Source organism: Oncorhynchus keta, chromosome 28, assembly GCF_023373465.1.
Source record: "Oncorhynchus keta strain PuntledgeMale-10-30-2019 chromosome 28, Oket_V2, whole genome shotgun sequence".
Taxonomy (NCBI): Eukaryota; Metazoa; Chordata; class Actinopteri; order Salmoniformes; family Salmonidae; genus Oncorhynchus; species Oncorhynchus keta.
Window position 1 is genome coordinate 45,292,832 of NC_068448.1, and position 13,464 is coordinate 45,306,295.

Below are 13,464 nucleotides of genomic sequence, written 5' to 3' on the forward strand. Positions count from 1 at the left end.
AAAGTATTAAAACTGAAATATCACATTTTACATAAGTATTCAGACCTTTTACCAAGTACTTTGTTGAAGCACATTTGTCAGCGATTACAGCCTCGAGTCTTCTTGGGTATGACGCTACAAGCTTGGCACACATGTTTTTGTGGAGTTCCTCATTGTTCTCCACAAATCCTCTCAAGCTCTGTCAGGTTGGGTGGGGAGCGTCACTGCACAGCTATTTTCAAGTCTCTCCAGAGATGTTCGATCGGGTTCAAGTCTGTGCTCTGGCTGGGCCACTCAAGGACATTCAGAGAATTGTCCTGAAGCCGGACTTGCTCCGGACTCGTCTCCCAGTCCCTGCCGCTGAAAAACATCCCCACAGCACGATGCTGCCAACACCATGCTTCAACGTAGACGGTGCCTGGTTACCTACAGACGTGATGCTTGATATTCAGGCCAAAGAGTTTCATCTTGGTTTCATCAGACCAGAGAATATTGTTTCTCATTGTCCGAGTCCTTTAGGTGTCTTTTGGCAAAGTCCAAGCGGGCTGTCATGTGCCTTTTACTGAGGAGTGGCTTCCGTCTGGCCACTCCACCATAAACGCCTGATTGGTGGAGTGCTGCAGATGGAAACCTTCCCGAAGGACAACCATCTCCACAGAGGAACTCTGTGAGAGTGACCATCGGGTTCTTGGTCACCTCCCTGACCAAGGCCCTTCTCCCCTCATTGCTCAGTTTGGCCGGGCGGCCAGCCAGCTCTAGGAAGAGTCTTGGTGGTTCCAAACTTCTTCCATTTAAGAATGGAGGCCACTGTGTTTTTGGGGACCTTCAATACTGTAGACATTTTCTGGTACCCTTCCCCAGATCTGTGCCTTGTCACAATCCTGTCTCAGAGCTCCACGACAATTCACTCAACCCCATGGCTTGGTTTTGCTCTGACATGCACAGTCAACTGTGGGACCTCATAAAGACAGGTCTGTGACCAATCAATAGAATGTACCACAGATGGACTCCAATCAAGTTGTAGAAACATCTCAAGGATGATCAATAGAAACAAGATGCACCTAAGATCAATTGAGTCTCATATTAAAGGGTCTGAATACTATTGTAAATAAGTTATTATTATTGTTTTTTAAACATTTGGAAAAATGTCAATATTGGGTATTTGTCATGATTGCTTTATAAAGGTAGTATGTATAGACAGATTAAATAAAATACAAATCATCAATTTTAGAATAAGGCCAAAACGAAATGTGAAAAAGTTAAGGGGTCTGAATACTTTCCAAACGCGCTGTACTTCAATCAAAAGACTGCATATCAGGAAAAGCCGTTTCAATTAGAAATAAAACCTCCCGATAAAAATGCCATTCCAGAAAGAAAATTATAATGTGGAAACCTCAATGTCAAAATCAACAGCACACAGTGAGTTGTAAAATCTGTGAATTCAATGTAAAATGTTTTTTTTATTTTTTTATTGTATAAACTGCCTCGATTTTGTTGGACCCCAGGAAGAGTAGCTGCTGCTTCGGCAGCAGCTTATGGGAATCCATAATAAATAAATAAAGTATAGGCTACTTAAGATTTGATGTAGCCTATGCTCAAGCTTTATTAGCGTAGGCGACTCCTGTTTCAAGGACAGGGTTTATCTTTCTCGAAACAACTTGTTTTAAGATATAGGCTAACCCTGTAAAGCCCTAAGATGCAGGCTATCACTTCTGCTCAAGTTTGAGCTGTCCCTTAGATACAACTTTGTGTAAATATTTGTATGAACATAACAAGATTCAACAAATGAGACAAACTGAACAAGTTCCACAGACATGTAACAGAAATGGAATAGTGTGTCCCTAAACAAAGAGGGAGGGGGGTCAAAATCAAAAGTCAGTCAGTATCTGGTGTGGCCACCAGCTGCATTAAGACCATCTCCTCATGGACTGCACCATATTTGCCTGTTCTTGCTTTGAGATGTTACCCCACTTTTCCACCAAGGCACCTGCAAGTTCCCGGACATTTCTGGGAGAAATGGCCCTAACCCTCACCCTCCGATCCAACAGGTCCCAGACGTGCTCAATGGGATTGAAATCCATGCTCTTCGCTGGCCATGGCTTTACACTGACATTCCGGTCTTGCAGGAAATCACACACAGAATGAGCAGTATGGCTGGTGGCATTGTCATGCTGGAGGGTCATGTCAGGATGAGCCTGCAGGAAGGGTAACACATGAGGGAGGATGATGTCTTCCCTGTAACGCAAAGCGTTGATTGCCTGCAATCGCAACAAGCTCAGTCCGATGATGCTGTGACACACCGCCCCAGACCATGACGGACCCCCCACCTCGATCCCGCTCCAGAGTACAGGCCTCGGTGTAAACGCTCATTCCTTCAATGATAAAACGCAAATCCGACCATCACCCCTGGTGATACAAAACCGCGACTCGTCAGTGAAGAGCACTTTTTGCTAGTCCTGTCTGGTCCAGCGACAGTGAGTTTGTGCCCATAGGCAATGTTGTTGCCGGTGATTTAAGTCAAGTCCTCACCAGACAACAGGCCTACAAGCCCTCAGTCCAGCCTCTCTCAGCCTCTTGCGGACAGTCTGAGCACTGATGTGCGTTCCTGGTGCAACTCTGGCAGTTGTTGCCATCCTGTACCTGTCCCGCAGGTGTGAGGTTCGGATGTACCAATCAAATCAAATTTATTTATATAGCCCTTCGTATATCAGCTGATATCTCAAAGTGATGTACAGAAACCCAGCATAAAACCATGTGCAGGTGTTGTTACACGTGGTCTGCCACTGCGAGGACGATCAGCTGTCCGTCCTGTCTCCCTGTAGCACTGTCTTCGGCGTCTCACAGTACGGACATTGAAATTTATTGTCCTGGCCACATTTGCAGTCCTCATGCCTCCTTGCAGCATGCCCAAGGCATGTTCATGCAGATGAACAGGGACCCTGGGCATCTTTCTTTTGGTGTTTTTCAGAGTCAGTAGAAAGGCCTCTTTAGTGTCCTAAGTTTTCATAACTGTGATCTTAATTGCCTACCGTCTGTAAGCTGTTAGTGTCTTAACGACCGTTTCACAGGTGCATGTTCATTAATTGTTTATGGTTCATTGAACAAGCATGGGAAACAGTGTTTACAATGAAGATCTGAAGTTATTTGGATTTTTACAAATGATCTTTGAAAGACAGGGTCGTTTATTTTTTTGCTGAGTTCAAACAAATGCCATGTTCCCTCAGATACTAACCAGTGCTGTAGCCTATTCCTAGTTAGCCTGGGTACCAGCCTCTAGCTAATCCCCTTTCATGTGCTAAAAAGATTGGCGTTTCTCCATAATACAAATATGAACAGAAGCGTGGTTTTGACTGCTCCTACAGTTTTGCTTCGGCACTGCAGTTTAACTGACTCCGGCCCAGATTTCAACATAGAAAAGGCAGATTTTAAAATTCCTAATAAAAACAATTTAGTTATCACTGCTCAAAACATCCATTGAATTATTGAAATAGTTGCTGTGGATTTTTTATTTACTCTTAATCACTCACAGCCAAAGATAACATTTCTATTCATCCAATGTCTGGATGATGTGACGACATCGTCGCTGCTCGAACTGAGCTATAGGCTGCTCCCTGTGTGCACTGAGTGCTAGTGCGCATATGATGTTAAAAACAACAGTCGGACATCTTGGACCCAGTGTCCAGTTCTTATTATACCTCATTGGTCCAAACAAAACTAGCCTGTCAAAAGTCGCTAGATCACGTCTAAATTCTCATAGTAAATACATACTGCAATTCCAAAAGCTTTTTTTAAGCCTCAAAATAGAAAAACTTGCCAAGCTAAGAACTAAATGTTTGTTATAAATTCAAATTCTATTTGAGGCTTCACGTTGTCATGGAAAATATTTAAAGTTAATTCCAACAACCAATGAGAAACTCTGCCGTAAATCTGGCACATATTGAACATTGAGATTGCCAAAAAGGCCAGACTCCTTGGCAATGACAAGGAGCGGCAAGGACTCAGGTACTCAAGACTCATTTTAGTAGTCACCACAATCAACAGTGAACAATTTATATTCACAATAGAGGGATGCACTAACATTCACTGATACGCATCGGCCCCCGGTTCAAATGGTTAAGAAATGAGTGCATCGGTCCACAGGACCCCGAACCGATCCCAACGTAGCATGCGTCGGTCAGAAAAAAAATGTATACAAACATTACGACTTGCCGGTTCTCCAATGTTATTTTCTCCAAAAATACCAAAATCTTGCGACAACTGCATCCTCTCCTTCAGTGTCCAACTAAGGATGTAATTATGTTGACAGTCATTGATCTACAGGTCCTTTTGCATAGTTGCAGTAAAGAGGTTGATGGAACGAACACGTACCATTGACCAGACAAAGTGGATATTCGTTAAATCTGTCATGATTTATTTATTGTAATTAAACACATTCTAGGCCTGTTAAGTCCAATTTGAATATATTTGGATGTTTTCGCTGCATAACATTTAGAAGTTGTCCCTTTTCAGGTTTAGAAGCGACTGCTAAATTGTTCCCCATTGGCCTTTTCCCTCACACATTTCCATGGCAATTCCATTGTTTTGGTCAAATTCAATTTTATTTCTTTATTGCCTTATCTATTACAGCATAATGGATGACTATCATTCAATATTCCAATTACCCAGCTCAATGTAACATTGATAGGTTTAGGCTACTACATGACACTCAATTTTCCCTATACCCATCATGAGCCTGCTACAACCTTGCCTATGAATGAACGTTTACAACAGGTGCACAGGTAGAGAGAAAATGTTGAGGAATCAAGGTGACAGACTGACACATTCGATACAGCCTTGCACACTTGTTCATGCGTCTAGCTGATCTAGAGTGTAATAATTAGTCCAACAGTTGCAAATGAGAGACTATTGGACAAATTCAGGTACGTTTATCCCCATTTAATTTGCTGCCATTTTAGAAACATTTGAACAGAATCGGCAGAATGAATACACCCCTGATCACGCTCAAACACAGACCACTTTCATAAAAGTCACACTGTACAAAAATGATAATTTTGCTCGTTGTATTACTCCTTCTTGCATCTATGTGCTCTCCTCCTCACCTTTTTCCTTTGTTTGTGGACTTCAGCTGTCTGTGACCAGGTAAGAATAACTTTCCAAGCCAAACCTTCATATCATAACCGCTACACACAGCCTATAGTATTGTCACCATATTAACTAACGTCATAGTCAACATAGCTACTAGAACTAAGTGGTTAGTAAAACCGATACAATCATGCAGTACAGTGTACAGTCAGCAAGCAGTTTAAAACTAAAAAGTCGCTAGAAAGGCATAAGATCGACTTTGTTCTTTGCGCAGGCTGTACAATCTACATCAGTCTCTCATTCACAAGCACTTGATAATGCCTCGAGTTTCACAGCAGCATCCCCTTTGCGTGGACATAATGCACAAAACAAATCCGTGCCTATTGCAGGCAGTGGACGTAGTGCCCTTCTCCCAGAGGGATGCGCGCTCCATCACGTAGCCTGTGAGAAAGACCGGATCCCAAGTGAAGACAGACACGTAGGGGACGCAACTGCGTGCATCCTTATCCAATTCTGAGGTGCATATTGAATATACGAGAACTGTCCACAATGACTTTGTCAATATTAGGAAAGTTTAAAAATAAATACAGTAGGCCTAGCCTATAGGAAACAGATTATCTTTTTACTAGAGGCCATCACTCTGTTTTCTCACGCAATTGCATAGCCTATAGAAATGTTCCGCAACATGAGCCTCTCATGAAGTGTGATTCGATTTTCAAATATATTTGCATTGATATCAGAGTAATTCAAAGGGACAATAGAGTGCTGAGTACGTGGCAGTTAGCAAGTTTGGTAGGCTACTAATGAGAATCAGCAGCAATCAGAGCTTGGAGAAGCCTAATTACCATGACTAAACAAACGGTCACATGGAATTTGACTGCCTTCATGACTCTTTTGCCCTCAGAACAGCCTCAATTCATCAGGGCATGGACTCAACAAGGTATTGAAAGCTGGCCCATGTCGACCCAATTGTGTCAAGATGGTCAAATGAAAAAATCAAATGAAAACAGAGAAAATCAGACAGGTTAGGTATGAAAACGTCCAAGTCACCACTGAGGCTGTAGAGAGAATGATAAATTAAATATATACTGTACCTTTGTCTGCTTACTGCAGGGGAGCCACCGCTGACATCGTGATGCATCTGAATGCCGCTGTGAGGGGGGGCGGGGGGAACCAGACAAAGTGAAAGAAAGAAATAAGAGGAAGAGAAATAAAGCTGCAATTAGAGCACCATTACTGGTTGTGTTGTAGTTATCCCAGATGCTCTCTCTCTCACTAGCAGGCACAGACTGACAACAGCAGCCTTCCTCATCAAGATAATGTTTCCTCCTGGAGCTGACAAGTAGCCATGTGACCGGAGTCAGTGACTCGACACACAACCACACACACACAAACACATTTTTAGGCACAATTGAATACCTCATAGGCCCTAAACTTAGAGGCAATCTGCAGTTCAAATAATAATAAAGTGGTTACCCCGGCGCTGTTTTGGTAAACAGGTGAGGGATGGGGCTGGAGAAATGTAACCACTCAAATTCATAGACAGAACTAAGCATGATAAGGACTGACCATCTATGATATCAAAAATATAGTTTTAAATCATGTTGAGGCTGTACAGTGTTTGGTTTACAATTGCATTGTTTACAAAGTAAAACAAGCTTACATGATTGGTTCTAATGGGATATGACAGTTGAACTAAGCCCATGAGGCATTTATAAGTTATTTACTTATACCATTGGTTCTTGAAGTATATAAGTAAAAAATGTATGTAGCATAAACATTATACCAGTAAATGGAACTTAGCAAAAATAACAGAGAACACTTATTTCCTTGTAATAGAACAAGGCCAGAGTGATGGAGTCGTTTAGCTAATCTTGTGTGAGGAAAACCTTCACGTTCCCAGCAGACTAATATACAGGATAATGTGACCCTGTATCAGGAAATACCTGATACATCAAATCTTATTCGTCACAGTCGGTAAATACAGCTGGTGTAGACTACAGTGAAATGCTTGCTTACAAGTAAAACAAAAGTAACACATGAGTAATAAGATCAAATACAAGAATGTCGCTATACAATATACCTGATTGTCTAGCATATATATATATATATATATTGTATAGCGACATTCTTGTATTTGATCTTATTACTCATGTGTTAGTTTTGTTTTACTTGTAAGCAAGCATTTCACTGTAGTCTACACCAGTTATATCTATATCTATACCAGATTTTTTTTTAATTTATTAAACTAGGCAAGTCAGTTAAGAACAAATTCTTGTTTTCAATGACGGCCTAGGAACAGTGGGTTAACTGCCTTGTTCAGGGGCAGAAAGACAGATCTGTACCTTGCCAGCCCAACGCTCTAACCACTAGGCTATGAGGTACAAGATATTTGATGTAGATACAGTGCCTTCAGAAAGTATTCACAACACAATACCTCAATGTTAAAGTGGAATTATGTAAAAAAACAAACAAAACAAAAAAAGTTTACACACATTAATTTGAAAAGCTGAAATGTCTTGAGTCAATAAGTATTCAACCTCTTTGTTAGGGCAAGCTTAAAATTCAGGATTAAAAATGTGCTTAAAAAGTCCCATAATAAGCTGCACAAATACTGTCCTAGATACTTTTGTACAGGGATGAGGTAGGCATTAAATTATCTGTAATAATCCCTCACTTGAGGGGTGAATTTCAAACAGATTCAACCAAAGACCAGGGAGGTTTTCCAATGCCTCGCAAAGGGCGAGTATACTAAGGGCAAAGGGCACAATACTAACCTAATTGACAGCGTGAAAAGAAGCCTGAACATAATAGAAAAGCAATTCACTTTTTGTCCTGAATACAAAGTGTTATGTGTTGGTTTTGCCCCAAACATTATTTAGTACCACTATATAGTACCACCATATTTTCAAGCATAATGGTGGCTGCACCATGTTATGGGTATGCTTGCAATCGTTAAGGACTTTTCAGTAAAAATAATTGGTTTATGGAATGGAGCTAAGCACAGGCAAAATCCTAGAGGAAAACCTGGTTCAGTCCGCATTCCACCAGACACTGGGAGATGAATTCACCTTTCAGCAGGCCAATAACCTATAACACAAGGCAAAATCTACACTGGAGATGTTTATCAAGAAGACCGTGAATAGTCCAGTGGTCGAGTGACAGTTTTGCCTTAAATCTACTTGAAAGTCTACGGCAAGACCAGAAAATGGTTGTCTAGCAATGATCAACAACCAATTTCACAGAGTTTGAATTATTTTTTAAATAATAAAATGCGCAAATGTTTCATAATCCAGGTGTGGAAAGCTCTTAGAGACAAACACAGACTCACAGCTGTAATCGCTGCCGAAGTTGCTTCTTCAAAGAATTGACTCAGGGGTGTGAATACAGTACCAGTCAAAAGTTGACACCTACTCATTCCAGAGTTTTTATTTGTACTATTTTCTACATTATATAATTATAGTTTTGATGTCTTCACTATGAAATAACACATGGAATCATGTAGAAAACAAAAAAAGTGTTAAACAAATCAAAATGTATTTTATATTTGAGATTCTTCAAAGTAGCCACCCAACTTCATGAGGTAGAAACCTGGAATGCATTTCAATTAACAGGTGTGCCTTGTTAAGTTAATTTGTGGAAGTTCTTTCCTTAATGCGTTTGAGCCAATCAGTTGTGTTGTGACAAGATAGGGGTGGTATACAGAAAATAGCCCTATTTGGTAAAAGACCAAATCCATATTATGGCAAGAACAGCTTAAATAAGCAAAGAGAAATGATAGTCCATCATTACTTTAAAGACAGTCCATCCGGAATTGCCCACACACGACAACTGCAATGAGTCGTTTTCACATCCTCAAAGGATATTGGGCAACGATATCCTGGCAGATCAAATTGCTTCATTTTAGATTAGATGATAGCAGCTAATATCGGAGAGGAAATTTCAAAATCTACATTTTAGAAATGGGGTTATAGAGAAGTAGCTTTTTCTATATGCCATGGATGTCGTTTTGGTATAACTTATTGCTTATGAGATGCGGAAATGACTGCTATCAGGCTACATTGTAGCCCAGAGGCATTACCTCCATGAAGAGAAACAGAACTATCAATCTGCTTAAACTTCAAACAATTCCACATAAATCAGCTAAGGGAGTGGATTATACAAGTTTTGAACAATGTGTAGTAATTCGAATCTGAACACTTATCCACTTGGCAGTCGGTCAAACAACAAGCATTCCACATTAGCTTATATGAGATTTAGTGCTAAAGAAATGCCTGTGACCATGGGTAACAAAGCCCTATGTTAACATGCGCACGTGTGTGTGTGTGTGAGTGTATTGGTGTCCATGCATGATTGTTTGTCGGTAAATAATGATGTGCTCACAGGGAGTCAGTCAAAGGACAGTCTTGGGGAAAGAAACGCAAAGCAAAAGCCACGAAAAGCTAAAACTAGAGGCCACACTGGGGTTTTCCTCTGTTCCGATCGATCTCTGGAAACATCATTTATCCATTGGGACTGTGGTCAGTCCTATAAAAAGTGGTGTGAGCTTCTTTGGATAGTGGCAGACGATGAGCAATTGAGCATTGGAAGCGGTTTTACCTTGGCCACCAGATAGTAGCCTAATGCTCAGATTATTTCCAATTAAGGCTGTGTTGCAGAGCAAGAAAGTTAACTTCACTCTTCCTCAGTTCCAAAAGAAAAGAAAAACAGCATACATACTGTATTTGCTAGCGGAAATAGTTGTTGTGGTGGTGTTTGCTTGACACGATACTAATGATTATCGTGATACTGGTACCACCTCGGGCCCTAGCAAAAACATGAACATCAAACCAACAATATCAATAAACTAGTTAAATAACAGATTAAAAGTCCTTACTGAAGCAGATTCCCTCCTGCTTCCCGTCATTTCAATTCCTGTTACTGATAATTAACCATTTCTTTGATGTGAGCTGCACGTCTGAAGTTTGCAAAAGTGATGTTCCACAGCACTACTGGCAAAATATTCTGTGGACAGATTAAACTACAGCTGAGTTGTTTGGAAGGAACACTATGTTTGGAGAAAAAAAGTTACCGCACACCAACATCAAAACCTCATCCCAACTGTAAAGTATGGTGGAGGAAGCATCATGGTTTGGGGCTGCTTTGCTGCCTCAGGGCCTGAATTTGATTTATTTTATTTTTATTTCACCTTCTATTTAACCAGGTAGGCTAGTTGAGAACAAGTTCTCATTTGCAACTGCGACCTGGCCAAGATAAAGCATAGCAGTGTGAACAGACAACACAGAGTTACACATGGAGTAAACAATTAGCAAGTCAATAACACAGTAGAAAAAAATGGGCAGTCTATATACAATGTGTGCAAAAGGCATGAGGAGGTAGGCGAATAATACAATTTTGCAGATTAACACTGGAGTGATAAATGATCAGATGGGCATGTACAGGTAGAGATATTGGTGTGCAAAAGAGCAGAAAAGTAAATAAATAAAAACAGTATAAAAACAGTATGGGAATGAGGTAGGTGAAAAAGGGTGAGCTATTTACCTATAGACTATGTACAGCTGCAGCGATCGGTTAGCTGCTCGGATAGCTGATGTTTGAAGTTGGTGAGGGAGATAAAAGTCTCCAACTTCAGCGATTTTTGCAATTCGTTCCAGTCACAGGCAGCAGAGTACTGGAACGAAAGGCGGCCAAATGAGGTGTTGGCTTTAGGGATGATCAGTGAGATACACCTGCTGGAGCGCGTGCTACGGATGGGTGTTGCCATCGTGACCAGTGAGCTGAGATAAGGCGGAGCTTTACCTAGCATGGACTTGTAGATGACCTGGAGCCAGTGGGTCTGGCGATGAATATGTAGTGAGGGCCAGCCGACTAGAGCATACAAGTCGCAGTGGTGGGTGGTATAAGGTGCTTTAGTGACAAAACGGATGGCACTGTGATAGACTGCATCCAGTTTGCTGAGTAGAGTGTTGGAAGCCATTTTGTAGATGACATCGCCAAAGTCGAGGATCGGTAGGATAGTCAGTTTTACTAGGGTAAGCTTGGCAGCGTGAGTGAAGGAGGCTTTGTTGCGGAATAGAAAGCCGACTCTGGATTTGATTTTTGATTGGAGATGTTTGATGTGAGTCTGGAAGGAGAGTTTGCAGTCTAGCCAGACACCTAGGTACTTATAGATGTCCACATATTCAAGGTTGGAACCATCCAGGGTGGTGATGCTAGTCGGGCATGCGGGTGCAGGCAGCGATCGGTTGAAAAGCATGCATTTGGTTTTACTCGCGTTTAAGAGCAGTTGGAGGCCACGGAAGGAGTGCTGTATGGCATTGAAGCTCGTTTGAGGTTTGATAGCACAGTGTCCAATGACGGGCCGAAAGTATATAGAATGGTGTCGTCTGCGTAGAGGTGGATCAGGGAATCGCCCGCAGCAAGAGCAACATCATTGATATATACAGAGAAAAGAGTCGGCCCGAGAATTGAACCCTGTGGCACCCCCATAGAGACTGCCAGAGGACCGGACAGCATGCCCTCTGATTTGACACACTGAACTCTGTCTGCAAAGTAATTGGTGAACCAGGCAAGGCAGTCATCCGGAAAACCGAGGCTGTTGAGTCTGCCGATAAGAATTTGGTGATTGACAGAGTCGAAAGCCTTGGCGAGGTCGATGAAGACGGCTGCACAGTACTGTCTTTTATCGATGGCGGTTATGATATCATTTAGTACCTTGAGTGTGGCTGAGGTGCACCCGTGACCGGCTCGGAAACCAGATTGCACATCGGAGAAGGTACGGTGGGATTCGAGATGGTCAGTGACCTGTTTGTTGACTTGGCTTTCGAAGACCTTAGATAGGCAGGGCAGGATGGATATAGGTCTATAGCAGTTTGGGTCCAGGGTGTCTCCCCCTTTGAAGAGGGGGATGACTGCGGCAGCTTTCAATCCTTGGGGATCTCAGACGATATGAAAGAGAGGTTGAACAGGCTGGTAATAGGGGTTGCGACAATGGCGGCAGATAGTTTCAGAAATAGCGGGTCCAGATTGTCAAGCCCAGCTGATTTGTACGGGTCCAGGTTTTGCAGCTCTTTCAGAACATCTGCTATCTGGATTTGGGTAAAGGAGAACCTGGAGAGGCTTGGGTGAGGAACTACGGGGGGGGCGGAGCTGTTGGCCGAGGTTGGAGTAGCCAGGCGGAAGGCATGGCCAGCCGTTGAGAAGTGCTTATTGAAGTTTTCGATAATCATGGATTTATCGGTGGAGACCGTGTTTCCTAGCCTCAGTGCAGTGGGCAGCTGGGAGGAGGTGCTCTTGTTCTCCATGGACTTCACAGTGTCCCAGAACTTTTTGGAGTTGGAGCTACAGGATGCAAACTTCTGCCTGAAGAAGCTGGCCTTAGCTTTCCTGACTGACTGCGTGTATTGGTTCCTGACTTCCCTGAACAGTTGCATATCACGGGGCTATTCGATGCTATTGCAGTCCGCCACAGGATGTTTTTGTGCTGGTCGAGGGCAGTCAGGTCTGGAGTGAACCAAGGGCTGTATCTGTTCTTGGTTCTGCATTTTTGAACGGAGCATGCTTATCCAAAATGGTGAGGAAGTTACTTTTAAAGAATGACCAGGCATCCTCAACTGTCGGGATGAGGTCAATGTCCTTCCAGGATACACGGGCCAGGTCGATTAGAAAGGCCTGCTCACAGAAGTGTTTTAGGGAGCGTTTGACAGTGATGAGGGGTGGTCGTTTGACTGCGGCTCCGTGGTGGATACAGGCGATGAGGCAGTGATCGCTGAGATCCTGGTTGAAGACAGCGGAGGTATATTTGGAGGGCCAGTTGGTCAGGATGACGTCTATGAGGGTGCCCTTGTTTACAGAGTTAGGGTTGTACCTGGTGGGTTCCTTGATGATTTGAGTGAGATTGAGGGCATCTAGCTTAGATTGTAGGACTGCCGGGGTGTTAAGCATATCCCAGTTTAGGTCACCTAACAGAACAAACTCTGAAGCTAGATGGGGGCGATCAATTCACAAATGGTGTCCAGGGCACAGCTGGGAGCTGACGGGGTCGGTAGCAGGCGGCAACAGTGAGAGACTTGTTTCTGGAGAGAGTAATTTTCAAAATTAGTAGTTCAAACTGTTTGGGTATGGACCTGGAAAGTATGACATTACTTTGCCATTACTTTGCAGGCTATCTCTGCAGTAGACTGCGACTCCGCCCCTTTGGCAGTTCTATCTTGACGGAAGATGTTATAGTTGGGTATGGAAATCTCTGAATTTTTGGTGGCCTTCCTGAGCCAGGATTCAGACACGGCAAGGACATCAGGGTTAGCAGAGTGTGCTAAAGCAGTGAGTAAAACAAACTTAGGGAGGAGGCTTCTGATGTTGACATGCATAAAACCAAGACTTTTCGATCACAGAAGTCAACAA

At 42.6% G+C, this 13,464-nt stretch overlaps 1 protein-coding gene across 2 annotated transcripts in view; it reads right to left on the reverse strand.

Annotated features, from left to right (window-relative positions):
* The window catches only part of LOC118361477 (anion exchange protein 2-like), a 118,788-nt gene that overhangs the window by 85,507 nt on the left and 19,817 nt on the right, over window positions 1-13,464 (reverse strand). For both annotated transcript variants that reach the window (XM_035741442.2, XM_035741443.2), the window contains exon 2: window positions 6,156-6,212. The gene's annotated coding sequence lies outside the window, so the exon portion shown is untranslated. The remainder of the gene's footprint in view (window positions 1-6,155; window positions 6,213-13,464) is intronic.